Source organism: Hermetia illucens, chromosome 4, assembly GCF_905115235.1.
Source record: "Hermetia illucens chromosome 4, iHerIll2.2.curated.20191125, whole genome shotgun sequence".
In the NCBI taxonomy this organism is placed as follows: domain Eukaryota; kingdom Metazoa; phylum Arthropoda; class Insecta; order Diptera; family Stratiomyidae; genus Hermetia; species Hermetia illucens.
The window spans coordinates 89,832,974-89,848,822 of record NC_051852.1 but is presented as its reverse complement, the minus strand read 5'-3'; the positions used below and the strand labels follow the sequence as shown (position 1 = coordinate 89,848,822).

At 39.8% G+C, this 15,849-nt stretch overlaps 1 pseudogene; it reads right to left on the bottom strand.

Annotated features, from left to right (window-relative positions):
- Window positions 1–15,849, bottom strand: part of LOC119655748 — a 292,229-nt pseudogene that overhangs the window by 90,661 nt on the left and 185,719 nt on the right.

Genomic DNA, 15,849 nt, shown 5'->3' with positions numbered 1-15,849 from the left:
GGCTTTTTTTCGCTATTACAGCGTTATCTCTCTGTATATCCATATAGGGCAAAGCTTTCATTTTCAAATTTGCTAGAGAGAGAATGGTAACATTTTAAAACTCACTCTATGAATCGAAGATGATTCCAAAAATCATCAATAGATTCTCTTTCCACTTTTTCTAACAGTTTCCAACCACTTAAATTTCTGAACTGCGTCATTAAATTTAATTCGAAAACGAACAATTGCTGAAAACTCCTTGGCCTTCTTAAGTCCTGCAATATTTTCCACATGACCTCAGCAGCAATGTTAATAAAATACTGTTATACGCTGAAGGCTGCCTTGTATGGGAAAGCATCATGATATAAAGATTGATGAGAAATTTTCTAATTAAGAATGATTTAAGGCGAAGCCCGGGGAGCTAGAGAGCAATATATATCCTGCAGAGAAGAATGAAAGATATTTATGATATCTTCCTTCTGGGATGATATTTTCAATTAGTTTTATTTGAACATTGCTGCTTTGTTTATAATAAATGGATTGAGGAAACGTTGGAAATTAGATAGTTGGTAGTAGTACATACTTCAACGAAACGACTGAGGATTTATATTTCTTCCAAATTAAATTAAGGTTTTTCATTTCTAATGTCAGGTTGATAGTAAAATTGGCATTTCCACCTATGACCACTAACAAATGCTGGAGTCAAGGAAGTTGCAATTCGATAGCATTTGCCTAATATATATCCGGCGCTTTTAGAATATACCTTGACATGTTTCGAGGGAAGAATTGATCATGGTTGCGTAAGTTGGCACAGTTCTCACAATTCACCAGCAAATTATTTAGTTTCTACGAGTTTCTATTATGTATAGTACTAAGGAATTTTACAACGAAGGATTATACAAAGGCTTTCGAAAGGACCAAGCTTTCAAGGATTATGAATTTCTTTGATAACTCGCTCCGCTCTGTAGGGGTCTTCAAGGCATTGTGATAGTCCTGTGCTTCTGCTTTCTGCTCTTTTGATAATCAGCAGAATTAATTTCACACATTTGAAATCGTCTGCTGGTTCGATTTGAAGATATTGCAGTTTTTAATATATTTATTAGTGATGTCTTGATGGAATTCATATGTCACTGCTTAGCTTCGACATTAGCTACTCGTAATAAACTGGCGGATTGAACCATAAAGTAATAAGGATGAAATTAAAGCGGTCTTCGACCCAGGCTTCTTCTGGAAGAGTAAGAAAGCCCATTGCTTCAGTGTAAGAAGGCGCTGGGAGGGAGAATAAATAGTATAAACTCAACAAGCTGAAAAGCAGTCTGAGCTCGAGAAAATCCAATGAGGCAAAATAGCAAGATCTGAGCCACATGTTAGTCTCTCGTCGGAAAAAGTATTAATAAAATCGCTGACTAGCAGGCGGTGCATGTTATTTAACAGGAAATGGAAAGCCTTGGAAGACGAGGATAGAAGGAGTTCTTCTCAACAAGTGCGAAGCGGCCTTGAAGAAAATGAAGACTGCCCTTCATTATCATTCAGGGAAATATGCATATCCATGGACGTTAACAATAGCACAATGGAGGTGAACACCCTGCTGGATTCTGATACCCTCCAGCAAAGCACTTGAAAGACCGTCAAGGAGGAAGTAAGCTGTAATGACGCGAAGAACGCCACACCCTTAACTTACAGGATGGAAAACATATAACTCATAAGAAACCTTCCGAAATGGTAACCAAACGTCGAAGACGAAAATACAGCAAAAACACTGTAATTTCTTGATAGTCCTTGCCCACTGTAATGATTAAATGAAGTTTCAACTCATCATCTCTGAAGACCAAGAAAGGTGTGTTAAGGATGAAAAATAACTGGAAACAGAAAATCTAGGCGAATTGCCACTTGCTGAAGGCGGTTTTTATAATAGCTGAAATTTGGTGAAAAGGCACTAGATCTGTCTTTCTAAACATTTGACTTTATGCCAGAAACTAACCATAGTCAATGTTCCCTACACACCAGCGAAAAACTTTCGAATGAAGTGAAAATAATTATCGATTGGGCACACAGCTGGTGCAAAGGGTAAGGCAGGAACAGTGTTATAAATATGTTGATCATGGATATTAAGCCAATACATGTGTGTTCCAGAAAGATTGTGTGCTCTCCAAAGGAGTGTTATTCAAAGGGAAGAAGTCTCTGTTGTTTCTGCTTCAGTTCGGTACCATGTCTTCAAAGAAATGCTACAGAAAGTGAAAAGCCAAGCAGAATTACTCATACCCTAGAAGCGAATGTGTACAGGAGGAGGTTTGAGAAACAAGAGCTGACTTGTTGTTTATCAGGAAGCCTTATCAAGATAGAAGTTCATCGTAGTGCCATTCCAATCCGACTGGCAACACTGCCATCTTGGTTCTAGATACTGTCCATCTGTTATTAACCAGGAGCGACGAACTGCAGATTGCTCACTTTTCATGGAAAAGTAACTAAAAGAAGAAATCTTGCCTCTGAAAGACAAAGAGTGCTGTGGCCAGATGGTGTCCCCGCTGAAGTTTAGACATAAGTAGAGCTCGACACTCGACACGTTTAGCACATGTCAGAAGGTGTTTTTCTTTTTCTCTCGCTCTGAGCTGCCATTATTGTACTGTCGTGTCAGTACTTTACAACAGTTGGAAACCTGTTGGAGAAGTCTATCAAGTCCAAACTGGCTGACGTGGTTCGGGGAGACTTCTCCTGAAAGTAATGTGTTTTTCATCATCATCATCGATGTGCTTTTAATGCGATTAAAAATGTTGTCCCAGCTTTTAGACGGGCTGAAGCATACAATCGTGATTATCGATGAGTGAAGTTTCTCGCAAGGAACACCTCCAATTCCAAAACCCCCTAGGCGGACGCACACTACTTTAGACCCGGGGAGGACAACCGAGAGCAAAAGTCACATCTCCTTGCAGATTTATATTTAACAGAATTTCTTGAAAACCTCAAATGATGGCCAGCACTGAGCTTTGGAAAAAAAGCGAATTGGCCGATCTAAGTAAAATGGAACCCTACTCTCGTTCCTATACGAATTGGTGACTTCACGGCCGTCTCTAAATCGACTGTGAAATACCTCGGTAAAATGATCCAGCAGAATTGGAGCAGGGCGGACAACGCAGCAGCCGGAGTTTGTGAGCCAAGCAAAAGGCGGTTGCCAAAATTGGAAGTCCCATATGCGGTAGATTTTGTTAGAAAGTTTAGTAAGCATAAGTGTCTGAAGATTCAACGGGAAGCAGTCGGTGGCTTTGCTGATAGCAGGATTTATATCGATCATTCTGACGATTAGTTTGGACTTGGTCAAGTATATGAAGAGTTCATTATAAATTTAAGCAGGTTTGATCGTGTGCCATATCCCATGTAGTCATGGATATGAAGGCCTCATCGGGTTACAGTAGGATCTTAACTGGATTGGGTGTGTGTTTCGTGATATTTACTGTAAAAAGCGAGATGATAGCAGAGAGCGGAGGTTTTTCATATATTGTTTAGAAGCTCCAAATATTTACCAGATATATTCAGAAAAAAAACCCGAACTACAGTAAAAATTATTTTCCGAGTTGTCACAATCTCGGCGGATGCCAGATGCCAGATTTTACCTAAAACTCAAGCATTTAGACCCGGATAATCGTACGTACTTAATATAATTTAATATAAAACGTACTTAATATAATTTAATATATAAAGGGGCACTGGTGACGATGGGCGGTGGTAGGTTAATTGGAGAATCCGTCCGGAACTCCCCGCAACATCGAGCATGTGTGCAAAATGGTATACTTCTGCGCGATTTGAATTGTGTGAGGGACCCTGGACATCAAGGGAAGCTGTGAGGGATTTAGGTACAATATCTGTAGATGACACTATTATGGGAACTAAAACCATCCGCTCCAGATGTCAAAATTCTTTAATTTCCTGGGCCAGTGGCGAATAGTTCACATTTTTCACGTATTTCCGTTCAAAGTTGCTATTATGAGGGATAGCGACATCTATAATATAGGCAGAGCGACCCGTCTTGTCAGCTAACAGCACGTCGGGCTTGTTGTGTGGTATGTGGCGGCCAGTTAGAACTTACCGGTCCCAATGCCTGCTGTTAGCAGAACTATCAAGTACTGCTTTCGCCTCAGACCGGCAAACTGGACATGTTCTCGTTATAAGCTCAGGTGGCGACCATGCCGTTCTGAATGGCACACATAAATTCCTCCGTCTCAGCAAAGAGCTCCCCAGCATACAACCATCTGTTCGGCAATTACAAATCGACAAATGGCTGCCAAAGATCATTCACGTCTTTACAGTGCATTGCCTTTGATTACCATTCATCGATCCGATCATTCTGGCGATTAGTTAGGATTTTTGTCGCAAGGTAGTCACCTTTCCTAGTCACAGACATGTCACTGACCTGGGGTGAATTATCTTTGATTTCATCAACAGTCTCAAGACGTGGTTTAAAAGAAAGTCACAAGGAAGCAGGTTTAGGGCGTAGATGGAAAATCGAGATGTTAATCCCTTCTGTACTTTTTTTGACGGTTAATCGAACAGTTTAACCAACCTGACTATTGACTTTTTGAACTTGAGAGTCATCTGTTCAAGTTAATTGCCTTCAAGAATAATATTCAATTGAGTGTCTTTTAAACTGTGAAAGCATTCATACTAGTTCGTCGGATATAGTTTCAAATGTTGGAATGTCTTTCCGAAAGTTTTGCCCACACATTTGTACACGTATGAGAATCTCTAAGAGTGCAGACGTAACAACCCATATGAGAATTACCCTACCACTTTCAATATATATGGGAATTTATCTGACATTCAACACAAGTATTTCAACCGGTTTCTGAAAGGTTTTGTAGAAAACAAGGAACGTGTCATATCCCACCTAGACTTTTCACCAGGTTTTTTTTCTCTCCACCACGAATAGTGGAAGTATGCGTACTCTGGGTCCTCCGCAAGCTAATCGCCGTTTTGACAATTAGTACAAACTTGCGGAGTTGGCATCTTCCATGTTCTATGTATGAGAAATTGGGAGAGATTATATTTGATTTCCCCAAGCTGTCTCATCAATCGCTTCTTATTACTTGGGACCAGCGTTTCCATCACTGTTGTCATCTTTTTATAGACCTCTCCTTTTCGGCACTATTTACCAGCGCATTCTTTTCCTAAATAGTTTTTAATAATAGGAAGCAAGACAGCTCGGAGTAGAGATCACCACCAGAGGCTGCCATAGTAGGCACCAATTACTCAAGTAAAATGCATTTTTTACGTCCACCCAATATTGGCTGGTACTACTCTATCTGTGAATGTCATATTTATCAATTTTGCCTTATAAAACCCATACTGGCGACTTGACAGACTTCTTTGGTTTCCAATTAGAAGCAATTTACTGTAGATTGTCCATTTCAGAATTTTCTCCATCGTGTCTAGAAGATATATTGGTTCAAAAGAAGATAGGTCCTTTGGAGATTTCCTTGATTTAGTCGGAATCAGTTTCTACCGCTTCCATGGTCGGTGTAGACTTAGCCGTGACTCCAGAGCCAGACCCCTGGATCAGGTAATACGGAGCTCGATACTGGAAAGTTTGGTGAAAATCGTTCAATTTTTGTTCAGGGATTGAGGACTCCGAATTATAAAAAGGAGCGTATAATACCTGCGAACCGTTTCGGGCACGCTGCTCCCAGGGCGGAAGTGAGGTAACGTCTGGTGAGCTACCTCTGCTCTGATACTAAACCGTAAGCCGTCTTCGTCCTTCTTTTGAATGCTACTATTGCTATCAAGCCCATAGATAGCATAAGGGCATATATATGTCGACTTCGTTGTACATAAACACATTAGTAGTTTGTTAATTGAAACTTTGATTTTAAAAGGAACTGAGAATACCAAGAATGGAAAGGTCTTCCAAGTAAACACAGTCGCCCTAATGTATATTCCATTAATACCTTTAATTTTTCGAAAAGAAAAAACAAATTTACGAATGAATGATTGCATTATATACGCTTGATGGAACAAATATGTTATTATGCCCTGACTCTCTCTCCAAGAGGATTTGAGAGAATGTGTTGCAAACGAAAGATTTTCAATTTAATTTGTGAAGTCAACAAAACAGAACTTATGAGGGAGAATTGCTCCATATTTTTCTTGAAGATGTTCTTTGATGTGGATATTATTGAAGCTATATTTTATATTAAAAATAAATTGAGCCTCAAAATTTGAGAAATATGTTATGACTCTTTTTGAGATGTGCGATATCGGTGAAGGTCGAAAATTTGGATTTTCGAAAATTACTCGTCTTTCCCAATTTGAGGTATTGTGTCCATGGGGTACCTTTGCGACTGGCAGTGTATTATAAGTCAGATTATACTTTGTGCTTGGATGAAGCTTAACCAGATATTATATCTTAATTTTTTGTATTTGTTATGAGTAAAATGATTACAATTTTTAATTTTATTTAATTAATTTTTTCCGCAAATATGCAGATGTTTTCAAATACTGGTTATGTTCATCAGGGCTAAAAATTGGTTAAGATCACGAGCAGGATGATTTCAGCTGCTTCATAAGTACAACAATCCTATTCATTCTTTGGAAAACGACCGCAAAGTAAGGAAAACAAGCGGAAATATAATATTACATACCATATATGTACATACATAGCAGAACCGATTCTAACCAGCAGTAAAGGTATATGCTTACCGTTATTGATTATACCAGCAAATAGCGAGAAGTACACCTTGTACCCAACGAGGAGGCAATTAGTTGATTTCTTGGAAAATTGGATTAGACCAGAGTAAAACTTTCAAGGTAGAGATAATATCCGAATTATTAGACATATGGAAACTTAGAGAAGCGTGTTATGCAGATGGGTGAGTAAGACCAGGGAAAGTGGGATGAAACTTGACATTTTGGCATCAAGCTAATTAAATACAATATGTCAGTCAGACCAAACATAAATTGACTGAGACCAGAATAATGGGGCTACTGGCAGGCTTGAACAATTGGAATAGCTTCGCAATTAACCGCCAAGAAAAGGAATCATCAAAGCTACATTCACAATAAGAATGGCCCTACGCCTACGCCTCATCTCCGTCAGTTCCAGGTGATGAAGCGCATCACCTGGAACTCCATTGACGTTTTGACAAGAAATCTAAACTACACTGCTCAATGCCGCATGTTTCTCGAGCGATACAATCATCAGCTAATTTAGGACAGTGAATTCCATTGCGTGGCATAAATCGTAATGGAGTTGCCACGCGGGATTCTGCGCGGTCGTACCTCACTTCTTGAAAAAATTCACAACAGCAGAAAAAGGCCAGGAAAGGCTGGGATAGATGTCAAATTTGTGTGACTAACTTGAACTATCGGTTCAATGGAGCACTATCTATCTACCTTAACATCGAGAGCGCAAAACAGTTGGTTTCAGCCTTGAGCTTATATGCCCTTTAAGTGAAGGATTTACGCTGTCTTGAGGAAAAGGAGGCAAACATGTGCAGGAACACAAAGTTGAAAGTCTGTAGATGTGCCGCAAGCAGATTGAGTGGTCGGACTATCTGTAAGTTGCATCGGCTTACGACATCGCAGCCAGGAACACTAGTAGAAGTAATTCCGATTTTCCTGCACTGTTAAGTGGAGATTTCTATTTAAATCAAAATTTAGAAAAGGTGAGGAGGATAAGAAAGCGGTGGAGAGAGGGTTCCCTCTTTCAACGCACAATGGCAATTCCGGGAGAGCTAATCGAGTCGGATACGAACTGCCCCACTCATTAGAGACATGCGATCGGAACTACATTGATTCGCTGCCAAAGATTGTTTTTCAATGCCACCGCGATTCGCACTTGCTTGCATTCGACAGGCAAGTTACTGGCTCCGCCGCAACATCATTGCGGAAGAGTCCCCAGGAGCAGGTTGGAAAATTGGGAGAAGATTTCTAAGCATGTGTAATCTCTAAAAATATAAGATCTGAGCGCACTCTTATAAGCTTCAGATATTGTCTGCAAGAGCAAAAAGGATAATTCAGAACGGACATTTCTTCAATAAAATATCGTCAGCTGAAATTGATAGTGTATATTTTGATAACCCCCGCGATTTCTGCATTATCTGGTAAAACAATGTTATTTTTATATTCCTTGAATTTACCGAAGTAAAATTTTTGGATGACAGCAATGGTGAATCCAAAGGCGAGCAGATATGCAAAGGATGCAACGATCTGGTTAAAATACAGAAAATACACAAGACTGGACTGGTACCCCAGTCCTCTTAATCAAGACTTTGCGCCTAGATATACCACCACATTGCCGAAGTTCCCGAAGGTATTCCAAAGACAGTAATTTGCACACCTTTCCGACTGATCGAGCTCACACGGGTGGCCGTGGAATACGGCGCAAACTTTTCAGTGATTCATCCACTCTATACTATGAAACTGGGATATGTTTTTCGTCTATTTAAGAAATGTTACGATGACCTCTTCCACAGGATCGGACCATTTGACACACATTAAGTGCATTTTCTAACGACTACTTGACCATGGCTTAGTTCTCAATGTTGAAAAATGCAAATTTCTTCAACCACAAGTGAGATTTTTAGGCCCTTCCTCTGGTGGCATACAACTTGATCGCTTTTTCGACAATTGCTGTCCTTCGGCTCAGTTTCCTCTATTATCTACGAGATCTCCAAAGAGAGACCTAGGCCATATATTCGGGACACTTTTCATAAGGAAGAATTTCATTGGATGCACGACTTCCGAATAATGCTAGTAAGTATTTCTGGCCGTCCTGAACAAGCATATTAATTTTAGGGCCAAAGAGTATGTATCATCCCAGAAGGGTAAGGTCACTAAAGATGTTAAGAAGGAAGTAGGTGTCTTTTCTAGTTCAATAAAGCGTAAGAAAACTTTACATTTCGACATTGTGGGACCTTTGCGAGACTCATATGACTACAAGTATTGCTTCACGATCATTAATCGGCTTACGTTATGGCCTGAGGCAATAGCTCTGAGGACATTACAGTATAGCCACGTGCTACGGATCTCTATTGAGAGTTGGTTCCGCTGTTTTGTTTTGCAGTCATTAAATTGCAGACCAGAAAATGCAGTTTTAATCTGCTCTCTTCTCGAAGCTAACCCTGAAGGTCGTTATTATGGAGCGCGACGATGCAGCTGCAGGTCTTGTCTATTCTTTTGCTTAGCCTTTGTACAGCCGATGCTGAAGAGTTTGCTGCCGCGTCTTTTTGGCGTCCTTCTGTCAGCCTCTGTATTTGTGAGTGAGTGAAAACCAAGAAAGAGCGCGAGCGGTCATGAATCCCATTCCGTTGTTTGACTTTTGCCGAAGAGGTTTAACGTAAAAAGAATAGTGAAATTATTACTGTCTATTCCCTTAGTTAAATAGAAAACTATTTAATGGATTTTTTTAAATTAAATAGTAAATTAATAGTAGTTCTCTTAATTAAATATGGCGCATTGCTATACCATGTGCAATTACCACAATACAAATAACAAAAGATCCAGAAGCTGCTGTACTGTCGAAATGCAGCAGAATTCTTATTTTCTTCAGCTTTTGTCCCGTTAAACAGCGTGGTTGGCTCGTCTTAATCGATTGCGCTATTTGACTCTGCCTCAAACCTAATCTGGATGGAATTGACAGGCTCACAGGTCGCTGCCGCTGACAGTAATAGTACCTTTTTCATTGGGGTTTATCGTCAAAAATTCTGTTCTATTGAAATCCATTAGCAGACCCTGTTGTATGAGGCGATCATTGGATTTTTAAACAACTTGTTATGAGGTTCTAGAAAAACATCATTTGCATGGAGCAGTATGGAGCACACTGCACGTTGGCTATCCCATATGCCAATGTCCATAACGCGAACAAAGACGAGTGGTGAGAGTGCTCTTTCTAGATGAACACCAATAGAAACACAAATCATTTTTGATATTACCACACTTCGAATTTTACTCTTCAGGTAGCGGTAGAGCAATCTTAAAGCAGTGAATGAGTTCCTCCAGCACTGGGTCACAGTTAGATACTAGACAGCTACCTCACTCCCCCTTGCCCCTCAAGGGGGGAAATCAGTGCGCGTACACACGATTTCAAATTCTTTTGCCCTTGAGCATGAGCGAGATGTACCAAAAACCCGATCAGCTGTGTTTGACATACCGCCCGGACTTGCCAATGTATTGGTGAGATTGGCAAGTTTTTGCTTATGTATAAGTGAATACGGAAACAACTTTTTGCTATATGAGTGACCACGCCGTAGTATCAGAATAGCAGAAGCTTACCGATCTCTCTCTTACCAATACGATTTGACGAAGATTATGCCTTTTTCTTGTTTAGCGTCTCTGATGTGTACAGATAAGCTTCTGCAAGCACATTTGCAAGTGGGGTCATTTTTGTAAGGGTACTGCCTATAGTAGATCTACTGTGCACTGGGTATTACCGTAGGGCATTCGAGATGAGTTTGTGTGGTGCACGGTAAAACATCTTTTCTACATCCCGAAATGGAATATAGAGAGGGCTTTTCACGATGTAGCTCCGCAAGTCTAGACAAATCAGTTCAAACTTGGTTCACAGTTATTTAAACCATGTTATGAATATGGTTATTAAAAGTAGGTTCAAAATCTTCATCGTATGGAGAGCATCCAGTTTGGACGGTAATTTGAATAATGTGTTGGACTGCTATCTAAGATTGAGTTGAAAACAAAACCTTATTAAAATTGGTTCAATGTCTGTCTGTCAGCCCGTAAGTCTTTTTGTCGCACGCACTTTTCCGAGAAGCGATTTTACCCATTGTCACGGAATTTCGTGGCAAGGTGGGAACTATGAACGCTTACGCAGTGAGTAACGTTGTTCTATGAGTAATTTAAGGGGGTATGTCCCCATACATTAATTAGCTGTGAAGCCGATTGCGAAGCAAGGGAATGAGGGGGTCATAAAATTGTCACTTAAATTAAGCAGCCATTCTCAGAAACTACCCACCACAAAAATTTGAAAAAAATGATGATGATGCCTCTATATGACTTCTAGGCTGCGAATAGTGTATTAACATATTTTTAAAATTCACAGCGAGCCCCTCCCTCCTTAAATTCACCCTAGGCTCGTAAATTGCATCAATATTGGATTTAATATGGAGCAGCCTTTTGGAAAGTTTGGTGAAAATCCTATTATTATTGACAAGTTACAGTAGCTCAAAGTTGCGTCAAATTGGTATCGGGGTATCATAATATCGGGTACGTTTAGCGTACATACACTACGAGCTATGTATAAATGAAGCCATCGTGTATACGATTATTACACGAAAGATCAACAAAACCTTTCATACCTGAAACGTCGAGCTTCTGGTTTCCCGACTTGTTTTTCTCTATATGATGTTCTATTTTCCGCAATAATACGATTGAAGAGCTCACTGGGCCACAGTATGAATCCCAGCTCTTCGCGTTGTCAGGCCCCATTTTGTTTTTCCTGATTTAAATCGTTTGATTGCTTACTTGACAACTGTTGCATTGACAAGTGGAATGGCTACAAATATCGACTATGCTCGTGAAGGATGAGTAAGCTATTTTCGGCATCGTCATTCAAAATCTAAGTATCACAGTTGACGAACCGCTTACCGGACTATGCACATCGATTCGGGCTTCCAACCATCGACTTTCATGTCGCAAGCATCACCGTTTCTGAGAAAAGCGCGTGAAGGAACCGATTTTAATAAGGTTTTGCTTTCCACAAACCATTAAAAGAACCCGGTAGAGTTTCATTTTGAAGTAGATTTCATCATTCGCAATTATCTTGCATACTCAAATTGAATCTATTTCCGTGATTCTATTTTGGAAAGTAAACAATATATGACGAAAACAGTGATATTTGTAGTTTCACGCATAAACTTCCTTTAGAAATCAACCCTTTGAATACGCTTAGATAGTTCAAAGGTACTCGTATTTAGGTGCGGGGAGCTAAAAGCGACCGTTTAAATTGGACTAATACCCCCATTAAAGTACTATTAAGAGAAAGCTTACGTGAGTTCTTTCATTCTATTATATTAAAGGGTAGAAAGTACGGTAAACTCTTTAACAATTATCGTAGGTTGCTATTTTAGATCGTACCACGTTCTATCTACTTTCAGAGAAGCTAAGATTTATTTTCGTTGCTTGTAGAGTGAAACATTTGTTATTTTCACTTTCAAGGAGATAACTATTTTAAAGAAATGGTAATGTGGGAAGTCCCCCTATGTATCAAACTTTATTCTAGGAAAAGTACGCCAGGGGTTTGAGATACACTTTATAATTTGACGCTCACTTTATCGGATATATCATTATCCCAGTATCAAACGCAAAATCAATAAAATAGGCTCCAATTTCGGCTAATACAATTCTCTTCAGCATTCCGAAATTACTTTCATGAGACATCAATATTCTAATTTATTAATCCTACCAATTTTCAGAAATCTTCACTTGCTTCTCCCTCCATCTATGTTGGGGGAATTATTTTTGGTATTCCTCTCGCCTTTCTACTATTCGGCTATTATTTGAATGCTATACACTTGGCTGTGTGGCAATTAACCTAAAAGGACGGATTGAAGAAGCTTAACCTCAACTCCATGGAGCCTCCTTCTAAAGGACTCCATCTACGGTTCGACACCTTTCACCTTTCCGTATTTCCGTCTAAATGGAAATTGCAAAACGTGATAGAATTAGAATTAGCGATGAAATTCCTTAATATCGCCGCTGGGGTCTCTTCTGTGTAGAAAGCCAGCTCTGCCGAATAACGGAAAATCGAAATTCATCGTAGTTCGTTAATCATTTTGAATTGAAGCGAAATTAGAGAATTGGTAACAAGGTTAGAAATAGGAAAAGGAATCTTAATTACTTCTTATATAAAGTCTTTTCTTTAATTAGACTATCTTGGGAATTGCTTATGGCATTTGTTAGAGGAAAGTTCCTTTTCTTTTCTGATGGGATACTATGCATGGATTGGACACGTAGCGGTTGTAGACATTTGGGGACGAAAAACTGGAAACATCAACGACTGAGTCTTAGAATTTTATAGAGACTGTTACTGCAAGCTGAAACGAACCATAACCAAACAATCACTTGCCTCATCTAACTGGCAGACTTTTGGCTAATGCTTTCTTTCAGGATCTATATTGTGTGTAATTTAATTAACAAATTTCAAATTGAAAATCGCGTTATTCGTTATATGCAACATACGCAGAAATATCAGGCTTGCTTCAGTGCTAAATATAATGGATTGTGGTTTCATGTACTATATTTCCACAAAAATTTTCTAGCCGGGGTTATGGTTGTAAGCAGTCGTACTGTTTTCCAAACCATTGGAGGCTTGAATCGGTAGAACGTTAAGAGAACGATACAAAACTACGTACTATACATTTTGATTTTCATTGTTGTCTACTCACCGAATCGAACACACAAACTGTTGGAATTCCGCTGAGTGTTAAGGATGCTCGATCCTTGCCGAGATTATTTGATGCCTGGCACGTATAATTGCCTAAATCGTTGTAAGTTACGTTCCGTATAATCAAACTGAACCTATTTCCGTGATTCTATTGTGGGCAGTGAAAAAAGACATGGGTAAATAAGTTAGAGGTGGAAACCAAATTTAGGTTAATTGTATTAATATTTAATGGCTGGGAAACAAGGTGGTTCGAGTTGTCCTCCAAGTGAGTGGTGAGTGAGAGCGTCTTCTCTTAACAAAGAGTTGCCTGACTATTATTTCTTTTTAAAATTTGATGAAACTGGAAACAATTCGTTTATTTTCTCCTGTTTAAAGTCGGAAAAATGTACACAGCGTTCAACATCTTCGGTTCCCTTGCCATTTTAGAATAGATGAAAAAGCAACTGTACCTGCTGCGAATGTTGTTCCGTTGTTCCCAATTGTGTTGTATCCTTGTACCAAATTACATGGGGCATTGGTTCAGCATGCACGATGCATGTTAATTGCGCCTCGTAGCCGACGCCGGTGTGAACGAATGGCCTCTCCACCTCGATTTCGGGAGCATCTAAATCGAAAAATTAAGCAAATTATTTCAAACATTTAAGTTAATTTCGCAAAATTTGCAAGAGAAAATGGACGGGAAGGAGCCGACTGGCATATTGGAATCATCAACTCGCTTTGTTTTGAAGTTTTAATTATTCTCTTATTCATAATGAAAAAGTAGGACATTGTGCAAATATATTGCAATAATATCTTGAATTAAATTGATTTCAATTTCTTTTTTCAGAGTAACTTCTGGCATTATTGCTGTTAAGCGTTTTGTGGGTCAGAAATAGAAATAGTCGTAGAAAATATTGAAGGGAACATTCCACTGATTTAGTCCCATTCTCTAAGCATGCTGCAATATCGCTTATTTTGGTCAATAAGTAATTAAAGTTATTATTAATTTTACAAAGAAGTCCATTTTCCCATTCTCTTAATTATTCTTTTTTTAGATGTGTGCGACTTCTAGTTCAAGTTATCCCTCTTTTTATAAGGATTTATCTTCCAATATTCAGGCTTCAGAACGTAAGTAAATTAGTCCGAACAAAACAAATACATGTCCGCACGCTAAATATTGGTACCCTGAACGGAAGGACCGAGGAACTCGCAAGAGCTCTTCGGGAAAGGCGCATTGATATCTGCGCTCTGCAAGGAACCCGATGGTCTAGTGCAAAAAGCTGCGACTTAGAACGCGAACGCCGGTTATGATTATAAGCCTCTCTATTTTAGTAGCCTTCACACTCAATACGGTGTTGGCATTGCCATTTCAGAAAGTTTCTGTGATGTCATTAAGGAAGTCGAACGATCTGATGATCTGCTGGTGAAGCTCACCATTATATCAGCTGATCGCACTATTCACTTCTTCACCGCGTACCAACCTCGGCGCATTTCATCAAACGATTGTCTCATCTTCCTGCATTTTATAGTGGGAATAGTAATACGCAAATTGATTATATTCTCATAAGACCCTCACAGATTGAGACGATTACACCTCAACATTGGCCGTCGATTGGCGTACTGCGAATGAAAACACCAATAAAATAGTACGAGAGTCACACTGGCTCGCCGCGCATTAAATGGTGGCGGTTTCGTGAGAAGAAAGAAGAAATGATGTCACTTATCCGATTACCAACCATTACGAATGTGGAAGAATTGTGGAGCCAAGTTAAAGACCCGATCCACAAAGTGGCCTATGCAATCCTCGGGTCAACAAGCCAGGTAAGCAGGACATCAACCGTGATATTTGGCTTCGGGATCACGATTATGAAATGAAAGTCCGTGAAAATGAATGCCTCCACCACAAGTTTCTCGACGATAAAGTACTGGCCAATTGGCAAATTTATGAGAATGCCAACCGGGAATTGCCAAAGAAAGCGATCACTGTTACCCGACCCGTCCATTACAAAGATCTTTAAGATAAACTGGACACTCGGGATGGCGAGAAAGATCTGCATCGACTTGCCAAAAGCCGCCAGGAAAGCTGGCAGGGTGTAGAATTCTGTTGTGTTAATGATAAGAACGGTACTTTGACTGTCGAGCCGCGATGGATAGATGGCGATAATATTTCGAGCAAATTTCAACTGAAGAATTTGTTTATCCCTCACTTCCATAATGATTGCCAACATTTTGAGCAATTCCACTTGTCAGCGCAACTGACTCCACAAGGTGCTCAGAGGTGGCGGTGAGGAAGACGGGGCGGCAACCCTGTCGGCCAAACCAAAATCAAGTGGCCGAGGAGAACCTCCATAGTGGTGGCACCGGGAGACGCTGTACTCACTTTGGTTTGCCGGCCGTAATGCAGTAGGCGAATGCTCCAAAGGCCTAATTTGGGCGATCATACCCGAGACGGGGACTCATCTGAATTGGCAAATTGGTCACGAAACCCTACCAGGTGTATACTG